At 47.5% G+C, this 21,432-nt stretch overlaps 1 pseudogene; it reads left to right on the plus strand.

Annotated features, from left to right (window-relative positions):
• Positions 1–21,432, plus strand: part of LOC135529212 (transmembrane channel-like protein 6) — a 56,148-nt pseudogene that overhangs the window by 3,788 nt on the left and 30,928 nt on the right.

Below are 21,432 nucleotides of genomic sequence, written 5' to 3' on the forward strand. Positions count from 1 at the left end.
CTCTGTCTCTGTCTCTCTCTCTCTTTGGTTGTGTGTCTCTCTCTTTGGTTGTGTGTCTCTCTCTCTCTCTCTGTTTTTGTGTGTGTCTCTCTCTGTTTCTCTCTCTGTGTCTCTCTCTGTCTCTCTGTCTCTCTCTCTCTCTCTCTCTGTTTGTGTGTGTCTTTCTCTCGCTGTTTCTCTCTGTTTGTGTCTCTCTCTCCCTCTCTCTCTCTGTTTGTGTGTGTCTCTCTCTCTCTCTTTCTCTCTCTCTGTGTGTCACTGTCTCCTCTGTTAGTTTTACTGTTGTGTGAACTGATTATCAGTCTGCCGTTAACTGCCAGACTGACAAAATTCCCTTCTACCCTGTCAGTCCCACCCCCTCTTTTGATCCCCTTACACCCTCTGCTCCCCTCTCCCCCTGCTCCCCTCTCCTCCTCCCTCCCCCTGCTCCCCTCTTCCCCTCCCTCTCCCTGCTCCCCTCCTCCTCCCTCCCTCCCCCTGCTCCCCTCTCCCCCTCCTCCCCCTGCTCCCCTCTCCCCCTCCTCCTCCCTCCCCCTGCTAGGCTACCCTGCCGCCCCACTAAGTATATTAGTGTTGTGTGAGTATATTAGTGTTGTGTGAGTATATTAGTGTTGTGTGAGTATATTAGTGTTTTGTAAGTATATTAGTGTTGTGTGAGTATATTAGTGTTGTGTGAGTACATTAGTATTGTGTGAGTATATTAGTGTTGTGTGTGAGTATATTAGTGGTGTGTGAGTATATTAGTGTTGTGTGTGAGTATATTAGTGTTGTGTGAGTATATTAGTGTTTTGTAAGTATATTAGTGTTGTGTGAGTATATTAGTGTTGTGTGAGTATATTAGTGTTGTGTGAGTATATTAGTGTTGTGTGAGTACATTAGTGTTGTGTGAGTATATTAGTATTGTGTGAGTATATTAGTGTTGTGTGAGTACATTAGTATTGTGTGAGTATATTAGTGTTGTGTGAGTATATTAGTGTTGTGTGAGTATATTAGTATTGTGTGAGTATATTAGTGTTGTGTGAGTATATTAGTGTTGTGTGAGTATATTAGTGTTGTGTGAGTATATTAGTGTTGTGTGAGTATATTAGTGTTGTGTAAGTGCTGTATCGTCATGTTAATCTGCCGTTGTGTTAGACAGTGCAGTAAATGTGTTTTCACTGACAGGCCAGCTGACACACACACACACACACAGAGAGAGAAAAGGGACATGGGTTCTGGTCAAAAGTAGTGCACCATATAGGGAATAGGGTTCTGGTCTAAAGTAGTGCACTATATAGGGAATAGGGCTCTGGTCTAAAGTAGTGCACTATATAGGGAATAGGGTTCTGGTCTAAAGTAGTGCACTATATAGGGAATAGGGTTCTGGTCTAAAGTAGTGCACTATATAGGGAATAGGGTTCTGGTCTAAAGTAGTGCACTATATAGGGAATAGGGTTCTGGTCTAAAGTAGTGCACTATATAGGGAATAGGGTTCTGGTCTAAAGTAGTGCACTATATAGGGAATAGGGTTCTGGTCTAAAGTAGTGCACTATATAGGGAATAGGGTTCTGGTCTAAAGTAGTGCACTATATAGGGAATAGGGTTCTGGTCTAAAGTAGTGCACTATATAGGGAATATGGCTCTGGTCAAAGGAGGGAGGACCGAAGGAGGGAGGACAGAAGGAGGGAGGACAGAAGGAGGGTGGACAGAAGGAGGGAGGACAGAAGGAGGGAGGACAGAGGTGCAGAAAGACTGTCAGTAATTGGAGACTTGGAGCAATGACGGAGTTGGAGATAATGGAACGTGAGAGAGAGAGGGAGAGAGAGAGAGGGGGGGGGAGAATGTGGAGAGAGGGAGAGAAAGAAAGAGAGGGAGAGAAAGAAAGAGAGGGAGAGAATGTGGAGAGAAAGTGAGAGAGGGAGAGAATGTGGAGAGAAAGGGAGAGAATTTGGAGAGAAAGTGAGAGGGAGAGAATGTGGAGAGAAAGTGAGAGAGGGAGAGAATGTGGAGAGAAAGAGAGAGAGGGAGAGAATTTGGAGAGAAAGTGAGAGGGAGAGAATGTGGAGAGAAAGTGAGAGGGAGAGAATGTGGAGAGAAAGAGAGAGAGGGAGAGAATTTGGAGAGAAAGTGAGAGAGGGAGAGAAAGTGGAGAGAATGTGGAGAGAGACACTCGAGGGGGAGGCTGTGAGATAATATGGAAATGCGTAGGTTATGGATTTGAACGGACTCAAAAGCACAGCCAAGACAATAGAGATTTGGAGAGAAAAGCTCAACGAAAGAGAGCAAGTTAGAGAGAGGGAGGGACTGAGAGAGAGAGAGAGGGACTGAGAGAGAGAGGGACTGAGAGAGGGACTGAGAGAGACAGAGAGAGTGGGACAGAGTGAGACAGAGAGAGAGGGGACAGAGTGAGACAGAGAGAGAGGGGGACAGAGTGAGACTGAGAGAGAGAGAGGGGGACAGAGTGAGAGTGAGAGAGGGACTGAGAGTGAGGGAGGGACTGCGAGTGAGAGAGGGACTGAGCGATAGAGAGGGACTGAGCGTGAGAGAGAGAGGGACTGAGCGTGAGAGGGACTGAGAGTGAGAGAGGGACTGAGAGTGAGAGAGGGACTGAGAGTGAGAGAGGGACTGAGAGTGAGAGAGAGGGACAGAGAGAGAGGGTCTGTAGGAGAGAAAGAGAGAACATCTATGATAGAGAGATAAGGAGCGAGGAGGCAGAATAAAGACTAGTGAGAGGCTAGACAGGATGTGTAGAATGAACATGTTGAATCCATTCACTTCCACAGTGCAGTCATATCTGCCCTCAGCTGTCTGCCTCTGATGAGGTCATCACGGAGGAGTTGTCTGTGCCAGGAAAAGAACCATGGAACTCCACCCAGTCTCACACACACACACACACACACACACACACACACACACACACACACACACACACACACACACACACACACACACACACACACACACACACACACACACAGGGCCCTGTAAAATCAGCGTTGCGGACAGACTCGTGGAATCCAGACATTAAAACAGAATGTTATTGACTTTAGTAGGAAATCAACTAAATGTATTGAATTTATTACAACATTAATTAATTTGACAAAGTTTATCATAAGACATGAACAAAATACATCAGCGATCCCTATTTTCCTGCAACTTTCTGAAACAGTACCGAAGTGTGTGTGTGTGTGTGTGTGTGTGTGTGTGTGTGTGTGTGTGTGTGTGTGTGTGTGTGTGTGTGTGTGTGTGTGTGTGTGTGCCTCTACATTTTTTGTTGCCATTAGCGATGATGCTAATGATAGCCTTTCCTTCTCTATCAGAAGAAGGTTTTCTCAAACCTCAAACCTTCTCATTTAACCACAAAGTAGACTGACTACCTGGCAGAATGATGTCATTATATTATCAATCCAGAGGCGGTTTGTTTAGCAAAACTCTGCAATCACATGAGAGCTACAGAAACATCACTAACCAAACAACGGTCTCTTCCTGGTAGGCAAGCACCATGGTCGTGTAGTGGACAACGGTCTCTTAGTGTAGTGGACAGCGGTCTCTTAGTGTAGTGGACAGCGGTCTCTTAGTGTAGTGGACAGCGGTCTCTTAGTGTAGTGGACAACGGTCTCTTTGTGTAGTGGACAACGGTCTCTTCCTGGTAGGCAAGCACCATGGTTGTGTAGTGGACAACGGTCTCTTAGTGTAGTGGATAGCGGTCTCTTAGTGTAGTGGACAGGGGTCTCTTAGTGTAGTGGACAGGGGTCTCTTAGTGTAGTGGACAGGGGTCTCTTAGTGTAGTGGACAGCGGTCTCTTAGTGTAGTGGACAACGGTCTCTTAGTGTAGTGGACAGCGGTCTCTTAGTGTAGTTGACAGCGGCCTCTTAGTGTAGTGGACAGCGGTCTCTTAGTGTAGTGGACAGCGGTCTCTTAGTGTAGAGGACAGCGGTCTCTTAGTGTAGTGGACAGCGGTCTCTTAGTGTAGTGGACAGCGGTCTCTTAGTGTAGTGGACAGGGGTCTCTTAGTGTAGTGGACAGGGGTCTCTTAGTGTAGTGGACAGGGGTCTCTTAGTGTAGTGGACAGGGGTTTCTTAGTGTAGTGGACAGCGGTCTCTTAGTGTAGTGGACAACGGTCTCTTAGTGTAGTGGACAGCGGTCTCTTAGTGTAGTGGACAGCGGTCTCTTAGTGTAGTGGACAGCGGTCTCTTAGTGTAGTGGACAGCGGCCTCTTAGTGTAGAGGACAGCGGTCTCTTAGTGTAGTGGACTGCGGTCTCTTAGTGTAGTGGACAGCGGTCTCTTAGTGTAGTGGACAGCGGTCTCTTAGTGTAGTGGACAGGGGTCTCTTAGTGTAGTGGACAGGGTCTCTTAGTGTAGTGGACAGGGTCTCTTAGTGTAGTGGACAGGGTCTCTTAGTGTAGTGGACAGCGGTCTCAGTGTAGTGGACAGGGGTCTCTTAGTGTAGTGGACAGGGGTCTCTTAGTGTAGTGGACAGCGGTCTCTTAGTGTAGTGGACAGGGGTCTCTTAGTGTAGTGGACAGCGGTCTCTTAGTGTAGTGTAGTGGACAGCGGTCTCTTAGTGTAGTGGACAGCGGTCTCTTAGTGTAGTGGACAGGGGTCTCTTAGTGTAGTGGACAGGGGTCTCTTAGTGTAGTGGACAGGGGTCTCTTAGTGTAGTGGACAGTGGTCTCTTAGTGTAGTGGACAGCGGTCTCTTAGTGTAGTGTAGTGGACAGCGGTCTCTTAGTGTAGTGGACAGCGGTCTCTTAGTGTAGTGGACAGGGGTCTCTTAGTGTAGTGGACAGCGGTCTCTTAGTGTAGTGGACAGCGGTCTCTTAGTGTAGTGGACAGGGGTCTCTTAGTGTAGTGGACAGGGGTCTCTTAGTGTAGTGGACAGGGGTCTCTTAGTGTAGTGGACAGCGGTCTCTTAGTGTAGTGGACAGCGGTCTCTTAGTGTAGTGGACAGGGGTCTCTTAGTGTAGTGGACAGGGGTCTCTTAGTGTAGTGGACAGGGGTCTCTTAGTGTAGTGTAGTGGACAGCGGTCTCTTAGTGTAGTGGACAGCGGTCTCTTAGTGTAGTGGACAGCGGTCTCCTTGTGTAGTGGACAGCGATCTCTTAGTGTAGTGGACAGTGGTCTCTTAGTGTAGTGTAGTGGACAGCGGTCTCTTAGTGTAGTGGACAGGGGTCTCTTAGTGTAGTGGACAGGGGTCTCTTAGTGTAGTGGACAGCGGTCTCTTAGTGTAGTGGACAGCGGTCTCTTAGTGTAGTGGACAGGGGTCTCTTAGTGTAGTGGACAGCGGTCTCTTAGTGTAGTGGACAGCGGTCTCTTAGTGTAGTGGACAGGGGTCTCTTAGTGTAGTGGACAGGGGTCTCTTAGTGTAGTGGACAGGGGTCTCTTAGTGTAGTGGACAGGGGTCTCTTAGTGTAGTGGACAGCGGTCTCTTAGTGTAGTGGACAGCGGTCTCTTAGTGTAGTGGACAGCGGTCTCTTAGTGTAGTGGACAGGGGTCTCTTAGTGTAGTGGACAGGGGTCTCTTAGTGTAGTGGACAGGGGTCTCTTAGTGTAGTGTAGTGGACAGCGGTCTCTTAGTGTAGTGGACAGCGGTCTCCTTGTGTAGTGGACAGCGGTCTCCTTGTGTAGTGGACAGCGATCTCTTAGTGTAGTGGACAGTGGTCTCTTAGTGTAGTGTAGTGGACAGCGGTCTCTTAGTGTAGTGGACAGGGGTCTCTTAGTGTAGTGGACAGGGGTCTCTTAGTGTAGTGGACAGGGGGCTCTTAGTGTAGTGGACAGGGGTCTCTTAGTGTAGTGGACAGCGGTCTCTTAGTGTAGTGGACAGGGGTCTCTTAGTGTAGTGGACAGCGGTCTCTTAGTGTAGTGGACAGGGGTCTCTTAGTGTAGTGGACAGGGGTCTCTTAGTGTAGTGGACAGGGGTCTCTTAGTGTAGTGGACAGGGGTCTCTTAGTGTAGTGGACAGGGGTCTCTTAGTGTAGTGGACAGGGGACTCTTAGTGTAGTGGACAGCGGTCTCTTAGTGTAGTGGACAATGGTCTCTTAGTGTAGTGGACAGCGGTCTCTTAGTGTAGTGGACAGTGGTCTCTTAGTGTATTGGACAGCGGTCTCTTAGTGTAGTGGACAGCGGTCTCTTAGTGTAGTGGACAGCGGTCTCTTAGTGTAGTGGACAGTGGTCTCTTAGTGTAGTGGACAGGGGTCTCTTAGTGTAGTGGACAGCGGTCTCTTAGTGTAGTGGACAGCGGTCTCTTAGTGTAGTGGACAGCGGTCTCTTAGTGTAGTGGACAGTGGTCTCTTAGTGTAGTGGACAGGGGTCTCTTAGTGTAGTGGACAGGGGTCTCTTAGTGTAGTGGACAGGGGTCTCTTAGTGTAGTGGACAATCCATCACATGGTCAGGATGCTTGGTGTATAGTAGTGATGCACCGACATGACATTTTTGTCCGATACCGATATCCTCATATCCTCATATCCTCATATCCTCATATCCTGTTATCCTCATATCCTGTTATCCTCATATCCTCATATCCTCATATCCTCATATCCTCATATCCTCATATCCTCATATCCTGTTATCCTCATATCCTGTTATCCTCATATCCTGTTATCCTCATATCCTCATATCCTCATATCCTCATATCCTCATATCCTGTTATCCTCATATCCTCATATCCTCATATCCTCATATCCTGTTATCCTCATATCCTGTTATCCTCATATCCTCATATCCTCATATCCTCATATCCTGTTATCCTCATATCCTGTTATCCTCATATCCTGTTATCCTCATATCCTCATATCCTGTTATCCTCATATCCTGTTATCCTCATATCCTCATATCCTCATATCCTGTTATCCTCATATCCTGTTATCCTCATATCCTGTTATCCTCATATCCTGTTATCCTCATGTCCTCATATCCTGTTATCCTCATATCCTCATATCCTCATATCCTGTTATCCTCATATCCTATTATCCTCATATCCTCATATCCTGTTATCCTCATATCCTGTTATCCTCATATCCTGTTATCCTCATATCCTCATATCCTCATATCCTGTTATCCTCATATCCTGTTATCCTCATATCCTCATATCCTCATATCCTGTTATCCTCATATCCTGTTATCCTCATATCCTGTTATCCTCATATCCTCATATCCTCATATCCTCATATCCTCATATCCTGTTATCCTCATATCCTGTTATCCTCATGTCCTCATATCCTGTTATCCTCATATCCTCATATTCTCATATCCTCATATTCTCATATCCTCATATTCTCATATCCTCATATTCTCATATCCTCATATTCTCATATCCTCATATCCTCATATTCTCATATCCTGTTATCCTCATATCCTGTTATCCTCATATCCTCATATCCTCATATCCTCATATCCTCATATCCTCATATCCTCATATCCTGTTGTCCTCATATCCTCATATCCTCATATCCTCATATCCTCATATCCTCATATCCTCATGTCCTCATATCCTGTTATCCTCATATCCTGTTATCCTCATATCCTGTTATCCTCATATCCTGTTATCCTCATATCCTCATATCCTCATATCCTCATATCCTGTTATCCTCATATCCTCATATCCTCATATCCTCATATCCTCATATCCTGTTATCCTCATATCCTCATATCCTCATATCCTCATATCCTGTTATCCTCATATCCTCATATCCTGTTATCCTCATATCCTGTTCGATCCACACAGCAGACATTGTGGGCCAGGTTAAGAATGCTGTGTTGAATGTGTAGCGCTACATTTTACGTAATGACGTCATGTGCCTACGTTAGTTATATAGGTTTGCACGTCAGCTTTGACATCGGTTTTGCACATCGGCGTTAAACGAGACATCGAGCAGATACCGATTTTGGCATGTTTAGCTAATATCGTCTGATTCCGATATGTTCACCGATATATCATTCAACCCTGGTGTATTGGCCTGGTATGATGTTGGTCTAGTACTGTATTCAAACACTTCACTGGTGAAACACACACACCAACTGCTGCTATGTTTTGTTGGTATGATAAAGAACTGCTTTAACGAGGTGTGTGTGTGTGTGTGTGTGTGTGTGTATGTGTGTGTGTGTGTGTGTGTGTGTGTGTGTGTGTGTGTGTATGTGTGTGTGTGTGTGTGTGTGTGTGTGTGTGTGTATGTGTGTGTGTGTGTGTGTGTGTGTGTGTGTGTGTGTGTATGTGTATGTGTATGTGTGTGTGTGTGTGTGTGTGTGTGTGTATGTGTATGTGTGTGTGTGTGTGTGTGTGTGTGTGTGTGTGTGTGTGTGTGTGTGTGTGTGTGTGTGTGTGTGTGTGTGTGTGTGTGTGTGTGTGTGTGTGTGTGTGTGTGTGTGTGTATGTGTGTATGTGTGTGTGTGTATGTGTGTGTGTGTGTGTGTGTGTGTGTGTGTGTGTGTGTGTGTGTGTGTGTGTGTGTGTGTGTGTGTATGTGTGTATGTGTGTGTGTGTATGTGTATGTGTGTGTGTGTGTGTGTGTGTGTGTGTGTGTGTGTATGTGTGTGTGTGTGTGTGTGTGTGTGTGTGTGTGTATGTGTGTGTGTGTGTGTGTGTGTGTGTGTGTGTGTGTGTGTGTGTGTGTGTGTGTGTGTGTGTGTGTGTGCGTGCGTGCGTGTGTCCTATTTGCGAACTCAGAACATCAGGTCCTGAACCCAGGTGAGAATGTATATCATCTGACCATTCAGGTTGACCAGAAGGCTCAGTATGATGAGGTCTTTGAAAATGGACTGGCGGATTATCTGTACAATTTAAGACTTGCTTACGTAACTGACTGATGACAGTAACACTACTGTGTGTGTGTGTGTGTGCTACTAGAAGACAAGCTAAAACACAGAAAAGAGAGACCTTCAATCACCACACCTTATGATTCCTAACATTCCTCTCTCTCTCTCAGGTAGTTTTTGCAACACTATGCTAGGAGAGTGGAGAGGCGGGACTAAGCAGACACGTGCGTGACCCTTCTCTGTGATTGGTGGACAGAGATTGATGATTGACAGACAGAGGGATAAAGAGAACGAGACAGACAGCAGAGAGGAGAGACGGGGAGAGAGAGATGGCTCACAGTGTCAACTTTGACCTGACTGCTGAACGCATGGAGGCTGGTCTGGAGTGAGTATCAATACACTATATCAGGGGAGGCTGGCCTGGAGTGAGTATCAATACACTATATCAGGGGAGGCTGGCCTGGAGTGAGTATCAATACACTCTATCAGTGGAGGCTGGCCTGGAGGGAGTATCAATACACTATATCAGTGGAGGCTGGCCTGGAGGGAGTATCAATACACTATATCAGTGGAGGCTGGTCTGGAGTGAGTATCAATACACTATATCAGGGGAGGCTGGCCTGGAGGGAGTATCAATACACTATATCAGGGGAGGCTGGTCTGGAGTGAGTATCAATACACTATATCAGTGGAGGCTGGCCTGGAGTGAGTATCAATACACTCTATCAGTGGAGGCTGGCCTGGAGGGAGTATCAATACACTATATCAGTGGAGGCTGGCCTGGAGGGAGTATCAATACACTATATCAGTGGAGGCTGGCCTGGAGGGAGTATCAATACACTATATCAGTGGAGGCTGGCCTGGAGTGAGTATCAATACACTATATCAGTGGAGGCTGACCTGGAGTGAGTATCAATACACTATATCAGTGGAGGCTGGCCTGGAGTGAGTATCAATACACTATATCAGTGGAGGCTGCTGGGGGAGGACGGCTCATAATAATGTCTGGAATGGATTGAATGGATTGAATGAATGGATTGAATGGAATGAATGGATTGAATGGAATGAATGGATTGAATGGAATGAATGTCTGGAATGGATGGAATGGAATGAATGGCTTGAATGGAATGAATGTCTGGAATGGATTGAATGGAATGAATGGAATGAATGGAATGAATGGAATGAATGTCTGGAATGGATGGAATGGAATGAATGGCTTGAATGGCTTGAATGGAATGAATGTCTGGAATGGATGGAATGGATTGAATGGATTGAATGGAATGAATGTCTGGAATGTCTGGAATGGATGGAATGGATTGAATGGAATGGAATGGTATCAGACGCGTTGCATTTCCCATGTGTCTGATGCCGTTCCATTCACTCCATTCCATCCGTTATTATGAGCCGTCCTCCCCCAGCAGCCTCCACTGGACTACAGCTCCTCCACCTCCTTCCACATTTCCTCTCTGCCTTTCTTCATCCTCCTCTTGGAGAACAGACTCGTATCGATCTACTTCTCTCTCCTATGGAGAGGTCCTGAGGGAAAAACGCCCGTTTGTGTTCCAGTTCGTTATCTGTGTTGAGCGTGGAGAGAGAGGAGGGGTATCACTCTCTGTTTGATGTGCTACTGGCTTCCCAATGTGTCTGTCTCCCCCTGTCTCTCTGTTTGATGTGCTACTGGCTTCCCAATGTGTCTGTCTCCCCCTGTCTCTCTCTGTTTGATGTGCTACTGGCTTCCCAATGTGTCTGTCTCCCCCTGTCTCTCTCTGTTTGATGTGCTACTGGCTTCCCAATGTGTCTGTCTCCCCCTGTCTCTCTCTGTTTGATGTGCTACTGGCTTCCCAATGTGTCTGTCTCCCCCTGTCTCTCTCTGTTTGATGTGCTACTGGCTTCCCAATGTGTCTGTCTCCCCTGTCTCTCTCTGTTTGATGTGCTACTGGCTTCCCAATGTGTCTGTCTCCCCCTGTCTCTCTCTGTTTGATGTGCTACTGGTTTCCCAATGTGTCTGTCTCCCCCTGTCTCTCTCTGTTTGATGTGCTACTGGCTTACCAATGTGTCTGTCTCCCCCTGTCTCTCTCTGTTTGATGTGCTACTGGCTTCCCAATGTGTCTGTCTCCCCCTGTCTCTCTCTGTTTGATGTGCTACTGGCTTCCCAATGTGTCTGTCTCCCCCTGTCTCTCTCTGTTTGATGTGCTACTGGCTTCCCAATGTGTCTGTCTCCCCCTGTCTCCCTCTGTCTTTGATGTGTTGATGTTCTGGTAAACAGAAGAGGATTAAAATAAGACAATGACAGGGTTAACTGTCTGTTTGATGTTCTGGTAAACAGAAGAGGATTAAAATAAGACAATGACAGGGTTAACTGTGTTTAATGTTCTGGTAAACAGAAGATGATTAAAATAAGACAATGACAGGGTTAACTGTCTGTTTGATGTTCTGGTAAACAGAAGAGGATTAAAATAAGACAATGACAGGGTTAACTGTCTGTTTGATGTTCTGGTAAACAGAAGAGGATTAAAATAAGACAATGACAGGGTTAACTGTCTGTTTAATGTTCTGGTAAACAGAAGAGGATTAAAATAAGACAATGACAGGGTTAACTGTCTGTTTAATGTTCTGGTAAACAGAAGAGGATTAAAATAAGACAATGACAGGGTTAACTGTCTGTTTGATGTTCTGGTAAACAGAAGAGGATTAAAATAAGACAATGACAGGGTTAACTGTCTGTTTGATGTTCTGGTAAACAGAAGAGGATTAAAATAAGACAATGACAGGGTTAACTGTCTGTTTGATGTTCTGGTAAACAGAAGAGGATTAAAATAAGACAATGACAGGGTTAACTGTCTGTTTGATGTTCTGGTAAACAGAAGAGGATTAAAATAAGACAATGACAGGGTTAACTGTCTGTTTGATGTTCTGGTAAACAGAAGAGGATTAAAATAAGACAATGACAGGGTTAACTGTTTGTTTGATGTTCTGGTAAACAGAAGAGGATTAAAATAAGACAATGACAGGTTTAACTGTCTGTTTGATGTTCTGGTAAACAGAAGAGGATTAAAATAAGACAATGACAGGGTTAACTGTCTGTTTGATGTTCTGGTAAACAGAAGATGATTAGAATAAGACAATGACAGGTTTAACTGTCTGTTTGATGTTCTGGTAAACAGAAGAGGATTAAAATAAGACAATGACAGGGTTAACTGTCTGTTTGATGTTCTGGTAAACAGAAGAGGATTAAAATAAGACAATGACAGGGTTAACTGTCTGTTTGATGTTCTTTGAGGCAACTCTTTGAGGCCCAATTCTACACAGTACCAGTATCCAGCCAGACCTATTGTTCTCACAGAACAGACTGACTGTGTTTGTTGGACTGTTTGACTAGTCTTTGTTCTGTGTGTGTGTGTGTGTGTGTGTGTGTGTGTGTGTGTGTGTGTGTGTGTGTGTGTGTGTGTGTGTGTGTGTGTGTGTGTGTGTGTGTGTGTGTGTGTGTGTGTTGTATTTACTGAGGAGAATTTTATGAGTGACTCACTTCCTGTGGTGTTCAGCTGCAGGGTCCCTGGGGAACAAAAGGCTTGTGATTGTGGTTCCTTTCAAATGTGGTGTTAAAAGGCCATGAATTATGAGACATGAAGAGTTGTCAGGGCTGAAGCCTCGCGGTGAGGAGTGTGTACACCGCGGTGGTTTGTCTGAACACTGGTTACTGGTTAGGGGTGTGTGTGTGTGTGTGTGTGTGTGTGTGTGTGTGTGTTTGTCTTTAGTGTGTGTGTGTGTGTGTGTGTATGTTTGTCTTTAGTGTGTGTGTGTGTGTGTGTGTGTGTCCGACCCACTGAAGTACCCCCTCTCTCTTTTAAATGCCATATTATGTCTATATACAGTGTTGTAACAATGTACAAAAAGCATAAATATGGCTTGTATTTACAATGGTGTTTGTTCTTCACTGGTTGACCTTTGCTTGTGGCAACAGGTCACAAATCTTGCCGCTGAGATGGCACACTGTGGTATTTCACCCAGTAGATATGGGAGTTTTTTGGGTTTGTTTTCTAATTCGATGTATGTATTATGTGTTTGTGTGTGTGTGTGTGTGTGTGTGTGTGTGTGTGTGTGTGTGTGTGTGTGTGTGTGTGTGTGTGTGTGTGTGTGTGTGTGTGTGTGTGTATGTAACAGGAGCCCAGCGGATGAAGAGGGGGTCCATGACTCCTTTAACCAGCTGATAGAGGATCAGAGACAGGAAGCCTTGGAGCTGCAGGAACTACAGAGAGACCTGGACGAGGAGGAACGAGGTAGTGTGTGACTGGGTATAAGAGAGAGAGACTTAGTGTTAGTGTGTGGTGTGTGTGACTGGGTACAAGAGAGAAAGACTTAGTGTTAGAGTGTGGTGTGTGGTGTGTGTGACTGGGTACAAGAGAGAAAGACTTAGTGTTAGAGTGTGGTGTGTGTGACTGTGTATAAGAGAGAGAGACTTAGTGTTAGAGTGTGGTGTGTGACTGGGTATAAGAGAGAGAGACTTAGTGTTAGAGTGTGGTGTGTGTGACTGTGTATAAGAGAGAGAGACTTAGTGTTAGAGTGTGGTGTGTGACTGGGTATAAGAGAGAGAGAGACTTAGTGTTAGAGTGTGGTGTGTGTGACTGGGTACAAGAGAGAGACTTAGTGTTAGAGTGTGGTGTGTGTTTGACTGTGTATAAGAGAGAGAGACTTAGTGTTAGAGTGTGGTGTGTGTGACTGGGTATAAGAGAGAGAGACTTAGTGTTAGAGTGTGGTGTGTGACTGGGTATAAGAGAGAGAGACTTAGTGTTAGAGTGTGGTGTGTGTGACTGGGTACAAGAGAGAAAGACTTAGTGTTAGAGTGTGGTGTGTGACTGGGTATAAGAGAGAGAGAGACTTAGTGTTAGAGTGTGGTGTGTGTGACTGGGTACAAGAGAGAAAGACTTAGTGTTAGAGTGTGGTGTGTGTGACTGGGTATAAGAGAGAGAGACTTAGTGTTAGAGTGTGGTGTGTGTGACTGGGTACAAGAGAGAGAGACTTAGTGTTAGAGTGTGGTGTGTGTGACTGGGTATAAGAGAGAGAGACTTAGTGTTAGAGTGTGGTGTGTGTGACTGGGTATAAGAGAGAGAGACTCATACTCTCCTTCCTCCAGACAGTGTAGCGTACCTGTCCAGCCCTGGTCAGGAGATATGGCGTGGGAGCGCGGGGAGGGGTGAGGAGGAAGGGGGGAGACAGTTAGACCCCCTTCTAGAGGAACGCTGGTCCTCCGCCACACTCAAAGTCCTCTCCTCCATGCCCAGCCGCACCATCGGTAAGTCACCCCTACGACACCCTTATGACATACTTATGGCACCTCTACGACACCCTTATGACATACTTATGGCACCTCTACGACACCCTTATGACATACTTATGGCACCTCTACATCACCTTTATGACATACTTATGGCACCTCTACGACACCTTTATGACATACTTATGGCACCTCTACGACACCCTTATGACATACTTATGACACCTCTACGACACCTTTATGACATACTTATGGCACCTCTACGACACCCTTATGACATACTTATGACACCTCTACGACACCTTTATGACATACTTATGGCACCTCTACGACACTCTTATGACCGTCTTAAGATGGCTGTATGGACACCTACCTAGTATTTCTTCTGTTCACGCTTCATGAGAGAGAGCGAGGTAGTTTCAGAAGTCTAAACTATTTCTGCCGTTGTCATGTGACTGTTAGTTCCTCTAGCTAGCAGGTGTGTCAGCCAGCCAGCCAGCCAGCCAGCCAGCAACCAGCCAGCCAGCCAGTCAGCCAGCCAGCCAGCTAGCCAACCAGCCAGCCAGCCAGGCAGCCAGCCACTATCAACACATCAACAGATACTGTATCTAACACAGTGGCTCTAAAAACACCATGGCACAAACAAGACTTCTGTCCCTCTACAAGATGAAGTTTAGGAACCATGTATCTACACACCTTCCCTCACCCCCCTCTTAACGGAGGTGCTGTCATCTCTTAACGGAGGTGCTGTCATCTCTTAAAGGAGGTGCTGTCATCTCTTAACGGAGGTGCTGTCATCTCTTAACGGAGGTGCTGTCATCTCTTAACGGACGTGCTGTCATCTCTTAACGGAGGTGCTGTCATCTCTTAACGGAGGTGCTGTCATCTCTTAACGGAGGTGCTGTCATCTCTTAACGGAGGTGCTGTCATCTCTTAACGGAGGTGCTGTCATCTCTTAACGGAGGTGCTGTCATCTCTTAACGGAGGTGCTGTCATCTCTTAAAGGAGGTGCTGTCATCTCTTAAAGGAGGTGCTGTCATCTCTCAACGGAGGTGCTGTCATCTCTTAACGGAGGTGCTGTCATCTCTTAAAGGAGGTGCTGTCATCTCTTAACGGAGGTGCTGTCATCTCTTAACGGAGGTGCTGTCATCTCTTAACGGAGGTGCTGTCATCTCTTAACGGAGGTGCTGTCATCTCTTAACGGAGGTGCTGTCATCTCTTAACGGAGGTGCTGTCATCTCTTAAAGGAGGTGCTGTCATCTCTCAGTACTATAGTAGGACCCTGTTAACGTCCTCTCCTCTCTCTAGGTCGTAGTCGAGGTGCTGTCATCTCTCAGTACTATAACAGGACCCTGTTAACGTCCTCTCCTCTCTCTAGGTCGTAGTCGAGGTGCTGTCATCTCTTAGTGGAGGTGCTGTCATCTCTCAGTACTATAACGGGACCCTGTTAACGTCCTCTCCTCTCTCTAGGTCGTAGTCGAGGTGCTGTCATCTCTCAGTACTATAACGGGACCCTGTTAACTTCCTCTCCTCTCTCTAGGTCGTAGTCGAGGTGCTGTCATCTCTCAGTACTATAACGGGACCCTGTTAACTTCCTGTCCTCTCTCTAGGTCGTAGTCGAGGTGCTGTCATCTCTCAGTGGAGGTGCTGTCATCTCTCAGTACTATAACGGGACCCTGTTAACGTCCTCTCCTCTCTCTAGGTCGTAGTCGAGGTGCTATCATCTCTCAGTACTATAACGGGACCCTGTTAACTTCCTCTCCTCTCTCTAGGTCGTAGTCGAGGTGCTGTCATCTCTCAGTACTATAACGGGACCCTGTTAACGTCCTCTCCTCTCTCTAGGTCGTAGTCGAGGTGCTGTCATCTCTCAGTACTATAACAAGACCATGAAGTTGAGAAGACGCAGACAGAGCAGGCCTTCCATAAAGGACTTTTCCCGCTCCGCACGGCCCAGTATCCGTGGTTACGGCATGGAGACAGACTGCATGGAGACCGAGGGCGTGGATGAGGAGGGTGAGGTCACTCATTTAAACGTTACATACGCACTGAAATACCGACATTTTTGTTGTTGTAATGACGCCATAACCTACTCATAACTAATGTGTGTCTGTCCGTCTCTGTGTGTGTGCGCGTCTTTGCGCTGCAGGGCGTAAGCGTGACCAACTGGTCAACAACCTTCAGAACCTCTCTCTGAGTGACCGGGTCAGGATGCTGCGAGCCATGCCTCTCTCTGTGGCAGAGAAGAGTGACCTAAGGTATCTATACTCCTCTACCATCCTGCTGTCCATCTCTCTCTTTCTCCATCCCTCTATCCTGCTGTCCATCTCTCTCTCTTTCCCCATCTCTGTATCCTGCTGTCCATCTCTCTCTCTTTCTCCATCCCTCTATCCTGCTGTCCATCTCTCTCTTTCTCCATCCCTCTATCCTGCTGTCCATCTCTCTCTCTCGTTCTCATCCCTCTATCCTGCTGTCCATATCTCTCTCTTTCTCTATCCTGCTGTCCATCTCTCTCTCTCTTTCTCCATCCCTCTATCCTGCTGTCCATCTCTCTCTTTCTCATCCCTCTATCCTGCTGTCCATCTCTCTCTCTCGTTCTCATCCCTCTATCCTGCTGTCCATATCTCTCTCTTTCCCATCCCTCTATCCTGCTGTCATCTCTCTCTTTCTCCATCCCTCTATCCTGCTGTCCATCTCTCTCTCTTTCTCCATCCCTCTATCCTGCTGTCCATCTCGCTCTCTTTCTCCATCCCTCTATCCTGCTGTCCATCTCTCTCTCTTTCTCCATCCCTCTATCTTGCTGTCCATCTCTCTCTTTCTCCATCCCTCTATCCTGCTGTCCATCTCTCTCTTTCTCCATCCCTCTATCCTGCTGTCCATCTCTCTCTTTCTCCATCCCTCTATCCTGCTGTCCATCTCTCTCTTTCTCCATCCCTCTATCCTGCTGTCCATCTCTCTCTTTCTCCATCCCTCTATCCTGCTGTCCATCTCTCTCTCTTTCTCATCCCTCTATCCTGCTGTCCATCTCTCTCTTTCTCCATCCCTCTATCCTGCTGTCCATCTCTCTCTCTTTCTCCATCCCTCTATCCTGCTGTCCATCTCTCTCTTTCTCCATCCCTCTATCCTGCTGTCCATCTCTCTCTTTCTCTATCCCTCTATCCTGCTGTCCATCTCTCTCTCTTTCTCATCCCTCTATCCTGCTGTCCATCTCTCTCTTTCTCATCCCTCTATCCTGCTGTCCATCTCTCTCTTTCTCCATCCCTCTATCCTGCTGTCCATCTCTCTCTCTTTCTCCATCCCTCTATCCTGCTGTCCATCTCTCTCTCTTTCTCCATCCCTCTATCCTGCTGTCCATCTCTCTCTTTCTCCATCCCTCTATCCTGCTGTCCATCTCTCTTTCTCCATCCCTCTATCCTGCTGTCCATCTCTCTCTCTTTCTCCATCCCTCTATCTTGCTGTCCATCTCTCTCTCTTTCCCCATCTCTGTATCCTGCTGTCTATCTCTCTCTTTCTCCATCCCTCTATCCTGCTGTCCATATCTCTCTCTTTCTCCATCCCTCTATCTTGCTGTCTATCTCTCTCTTTCTCCATCCCTCTATCCTGCTGTCCATATCTCTCTCTTTCTCCATCCCTCTATCTTGCTGTCCATCTCTCTCTTTCTCCATCCCTCTATCCTGCTGTCCATCTCTCTCTTTCTCCATCCCTCTATCCTGCTGTCCATCTCTCTCTTTCTCCATCCCTCTATCCTGCTGTCCATATCTCTCTTTCTCCATCTCTATCCTGCTGTCCATCTCTCTCTTTCTCCATCCCTCTATCCTGCTGTCCATCTCTCTTTCTCCATCCCTCTATCCTGCTGTCCATCTCTCTCTCTTTCTCCATCCCTCTATCCTGCTGTCCATCTCTCTCTTTCTCCACCCCCTCTATCCTGCTGTCCATCTCTCTTTCTCCATCCCTCTATCCTGCTGTCCATCTCTCTCTTTCTCCATCCCTCTATCCTGCTGTCCATCTCTCTTTCTCCATCCCTCTATCCTGCTGTCCATCTCTCTCTCTTTCTCCATCCCTCTATCCTGCTGTCCATCTCTCTCTTTCTCCACCCCTCTATCCTGCTGTCCATCTCTCTTTCTCCATCCCTCTATCCTGCTGTCCATCTCTCTCTTTCTCCATCCCTCTATCCTGCTGTCCATCTCTCTCTCTTTCTCCATCCCTCTATCCTGCTGTCCATATCTCTCTCTTTCTCCATCCCTCTATCCTGCTGTCCATCTCTTTCTCTTTCTCCATCCCTCTATCCTGCTGTCCATCTCTCTCTCTTTCCCCATCTCTGTATCCTGCAGTCCATCTCTCTCTTTCTCCATCCCTCTATCCTGCTGTCCATCTCTCTCTCTCTTTCTCCATCTCTGTATCCTGCTGTCCATCTCTCTATTTCTCCATCCCTCTATCCTGCTGTCCATCTCTCTCTCTCTTTCTCATCCCTCTATCCTGCTGTCCATATCTCTCTCTTTCTCATCCCTCTATCCTGCTGTCCATCTCTCTCTTTCTCATCCCTCTATCCTGCTGTCCATCTCTCTCTCTCTTTCTCCATCTCTGTATCCTGCTGTCCATCTCTCTATTTCTCCATCCCTCTATCCTGCTGTCCATCTCTCTCTCTCTTTCTCATCCCTCTATCCTGATGTCCATATCTCTCTCTTTCTCCATCCCTCTATCCTGCTGTCCATATCTCTCTCCATCCCTCTATCTTGCTGTCCATATCTCTCCATCCCTCTATCCTGCTGTCCATCTCACTTTCTCATCCCTCTATCCTGCTGTCCATCTCTCTCTCTTTCTCATCCCTCTATCCTGCTGTCCATATCTCGCTCTCTTTCTCCATCCCTCTATCCTGCTGTCCATATCTCTCTTTCTCCATCCCTCTATCCTGCTGTCCATCTCTCTCTTTCTCCATCCCTCTATCCTGCTGTCCATATCTCTCTTTCTCCATCCCTCTATCCTGCTGTCCATCTCTCTCTTTCTCCATCCCTCTATCCTGCTGTCCATATCTCTCTCTCTTTCTCCATCCCTCTATCCTGCTGTCCATATCTCTCTTTCTCATCCCTCTATCCTGCTGTCCATCTCTCTCTTTCTCCATCCCTCTATCCTGCTGTCCATCTCTCTCTTTCTCCATCCCTCTATCCTGCTGTCCATCTCTCTTTCTCCATCCCTCTCCTGCTGTCCATATCTCTCTTTCTCCATCCCTCTATCCTGCTGTCCATATCTCTCTTTCTCATCCCTCTATCCTGCTGTCCATATCTCTCTTTCTCCATCCCTCTATCCTGCTGTCCATCTCTCTCTCCATCCCTCTATCCTGCTGTCCATCTCTCTTTCTCCATCCCTCTATCCTGCTGTCCATCTCTCTCTCCATCCCTCTATCCTGCTGTCCATCTCTCTCTCTATCCCTCTATCCTGCTGTCCATCTCTCTTTCTCCATCCCTCTCCTGCTGTCCATCTCTCTTTCTCCATCCCTCTATCCTGCTGTCCATCTCTCTGTCTATTTCTCCTCTCTCTCTCCTATCAATTCACATGTTAGCATTGTCAAAGCAAGTGAAGTAGATAATAATATACAAGTTAAATCAACAAAAATGAACAGTAAACATTACACTCACAGAAGTATCTCTCTCTCTCCTCCCTGCAGCTCTATCAATAGATCTCTTCCATAAGTGAGTGACAGAGGAATATAGTATCATCTTGTAACCACCTCCCCCCTCTCTCCCCTCCTCCCTCCCTCTCTCCCCTCCTTCCTCTCTCCCCCATCCCTCTCTCTCCCTCCCCTTTCTCCCCTCTCCCCCCTCCCCCTCTCCCCCATCCCTCTCTCTCCCCATCTCCCTCCCTCTCTCCCCATCCCTCTCTCTCCCCTCCTCCCTCTCTCTCTCTTCTCCCCCATCACTCTCTCCCCCTCCCTCTCTCTCTTCTCCCCCCATTCCTCTCTCTCTCCTCCCCTCTCTCCCCCTCCTCCCTCCCCTCTCTCTTCTCCCCCATCCCTCTCTCTCCTCCCCCTCTCCCCTCCTCCCTCCATCTCTCCCCATCCCTCTCTCTCCCCCTCCTCCCTCCCTCTCTCCCTCTCTCCCCCATCCCTCTCTCTCTTCTCCCCATCCCTCTCTCCCCCTCCTCCCTCTCTCTCTTCTCCCTCATCCCTCTCTCCCCTCCTCCCTCCATCCCTCTCTCCCCACCTCCCTCTCTCTTTCTTCTCCCCTCCTCCCTCTCTCCCTCCTCCCTCTCTCCCCTCCTCCCTCTCTCCCCTCCTCCCTCTTTCCCCATCCCCCTCTCTCCCCCTTCCCTCTCTCCCCTCATCCCTCTCTCCCTCCTCCCTCTCTCCCCTCATCCCTCTCTCCCCTCCTCCCTCTCTCCCCTCCTCCCTCTCTCCCCTCCTCCCTCTTTCCCCATCCCCCTCTTTCCCCATCCCCCTCTCTCCCCCCATCCCTCTCTCCCCTCATCCCTCTCTCCCCCCTCCCTCTCTCCCCTCATCCCTCTCTCCCCTCCTCCCTCTCTCCCCTCATCCCTCTCTCCCTCCTCCCTCTCTCCCCTCCTCCCTCTCTCCCCTCCTCCCTCTTTCCCCATCCCCCTCTTCCCCCATCCCTCTCTCCCCTCATCCCTCTCTCCCCTCCTCCCTCTCTCCCCTCATCCCTCTCTCCCCCCATCCCTCTCTCTCCAGGAGGTTGGCTGACAGGAAGGGTCAACGCTCCAATCACAGTCAGATCCCCTGTTGCAGCCAGCTCAAGTATCACATCATCATCGTAAGTCACACAGTCAGATCTCCTGCTCCAATATTATTACATTGGTCCAGTTTCTGATGCATTTCAGGCGTCCACCACGTCATGCACTCTGCAGCTGGCCATCAGATTGCTGATCATGTGATGTGGTTGTTATCTGACATGTTCAACACCTATCCAGGCCTCAGCTGATCGGTCTGGACAGCAATCATGGTGTTTGTCTTAGTTTCTGTGGTTGTCAGGGGTTTACAGCTGTGGTCTCCCAGCGGTCGTGACAGACATATGTCATGTTGGTGGGTGTTTCCTGTAGCTGTGTATTACAATCTACTGATGGTGTTCTAGTCCTCTTCACAATCACATGGTCCATTCTCTTAGACTAGGCCCTGCTCATTATGGGTGAATCACACGGTCCGTTCTCTTAGACTAGGTCCTGCTCATTATGGGTGAATCACACGGTCCATTCTCTTAGACTAGGCCCTGCTCATTATGGGTGAATCACACGGTCCGTTCTCTTAGACTAGGTCCTGCTCATTATGGGTGAATCACACGGTCCATTCTCTTAGACTAGGCCCTGCTCATTATGGGTGAATCACACGGTCCATTCTCTTAGACTAGGCCCTGCTCATTATGGGTGAATCACACGGTCCGTTCTCTTAGACTAGGTCCTGCTCATTATGGGTGGATCACACGGTCCGTTC

The sequence above is a fragment of the Oncorhynchus masou genome, unplaced genomic scaffold, assembly GCF_036934945.1.
Source record: "Oncorhynchus masou masou isolate Uvic2021 unplaced genomic scaffold, UVic_Omas_1.1 unplaced_scaffold_1119, whole genome shotgun sequence".
NCBI lineage: Eukaryota > Metazoa > Chordata > Actinopteri > Salmoniformes > Salmonidae > Oncorhynchus > Oncorhynchus masou.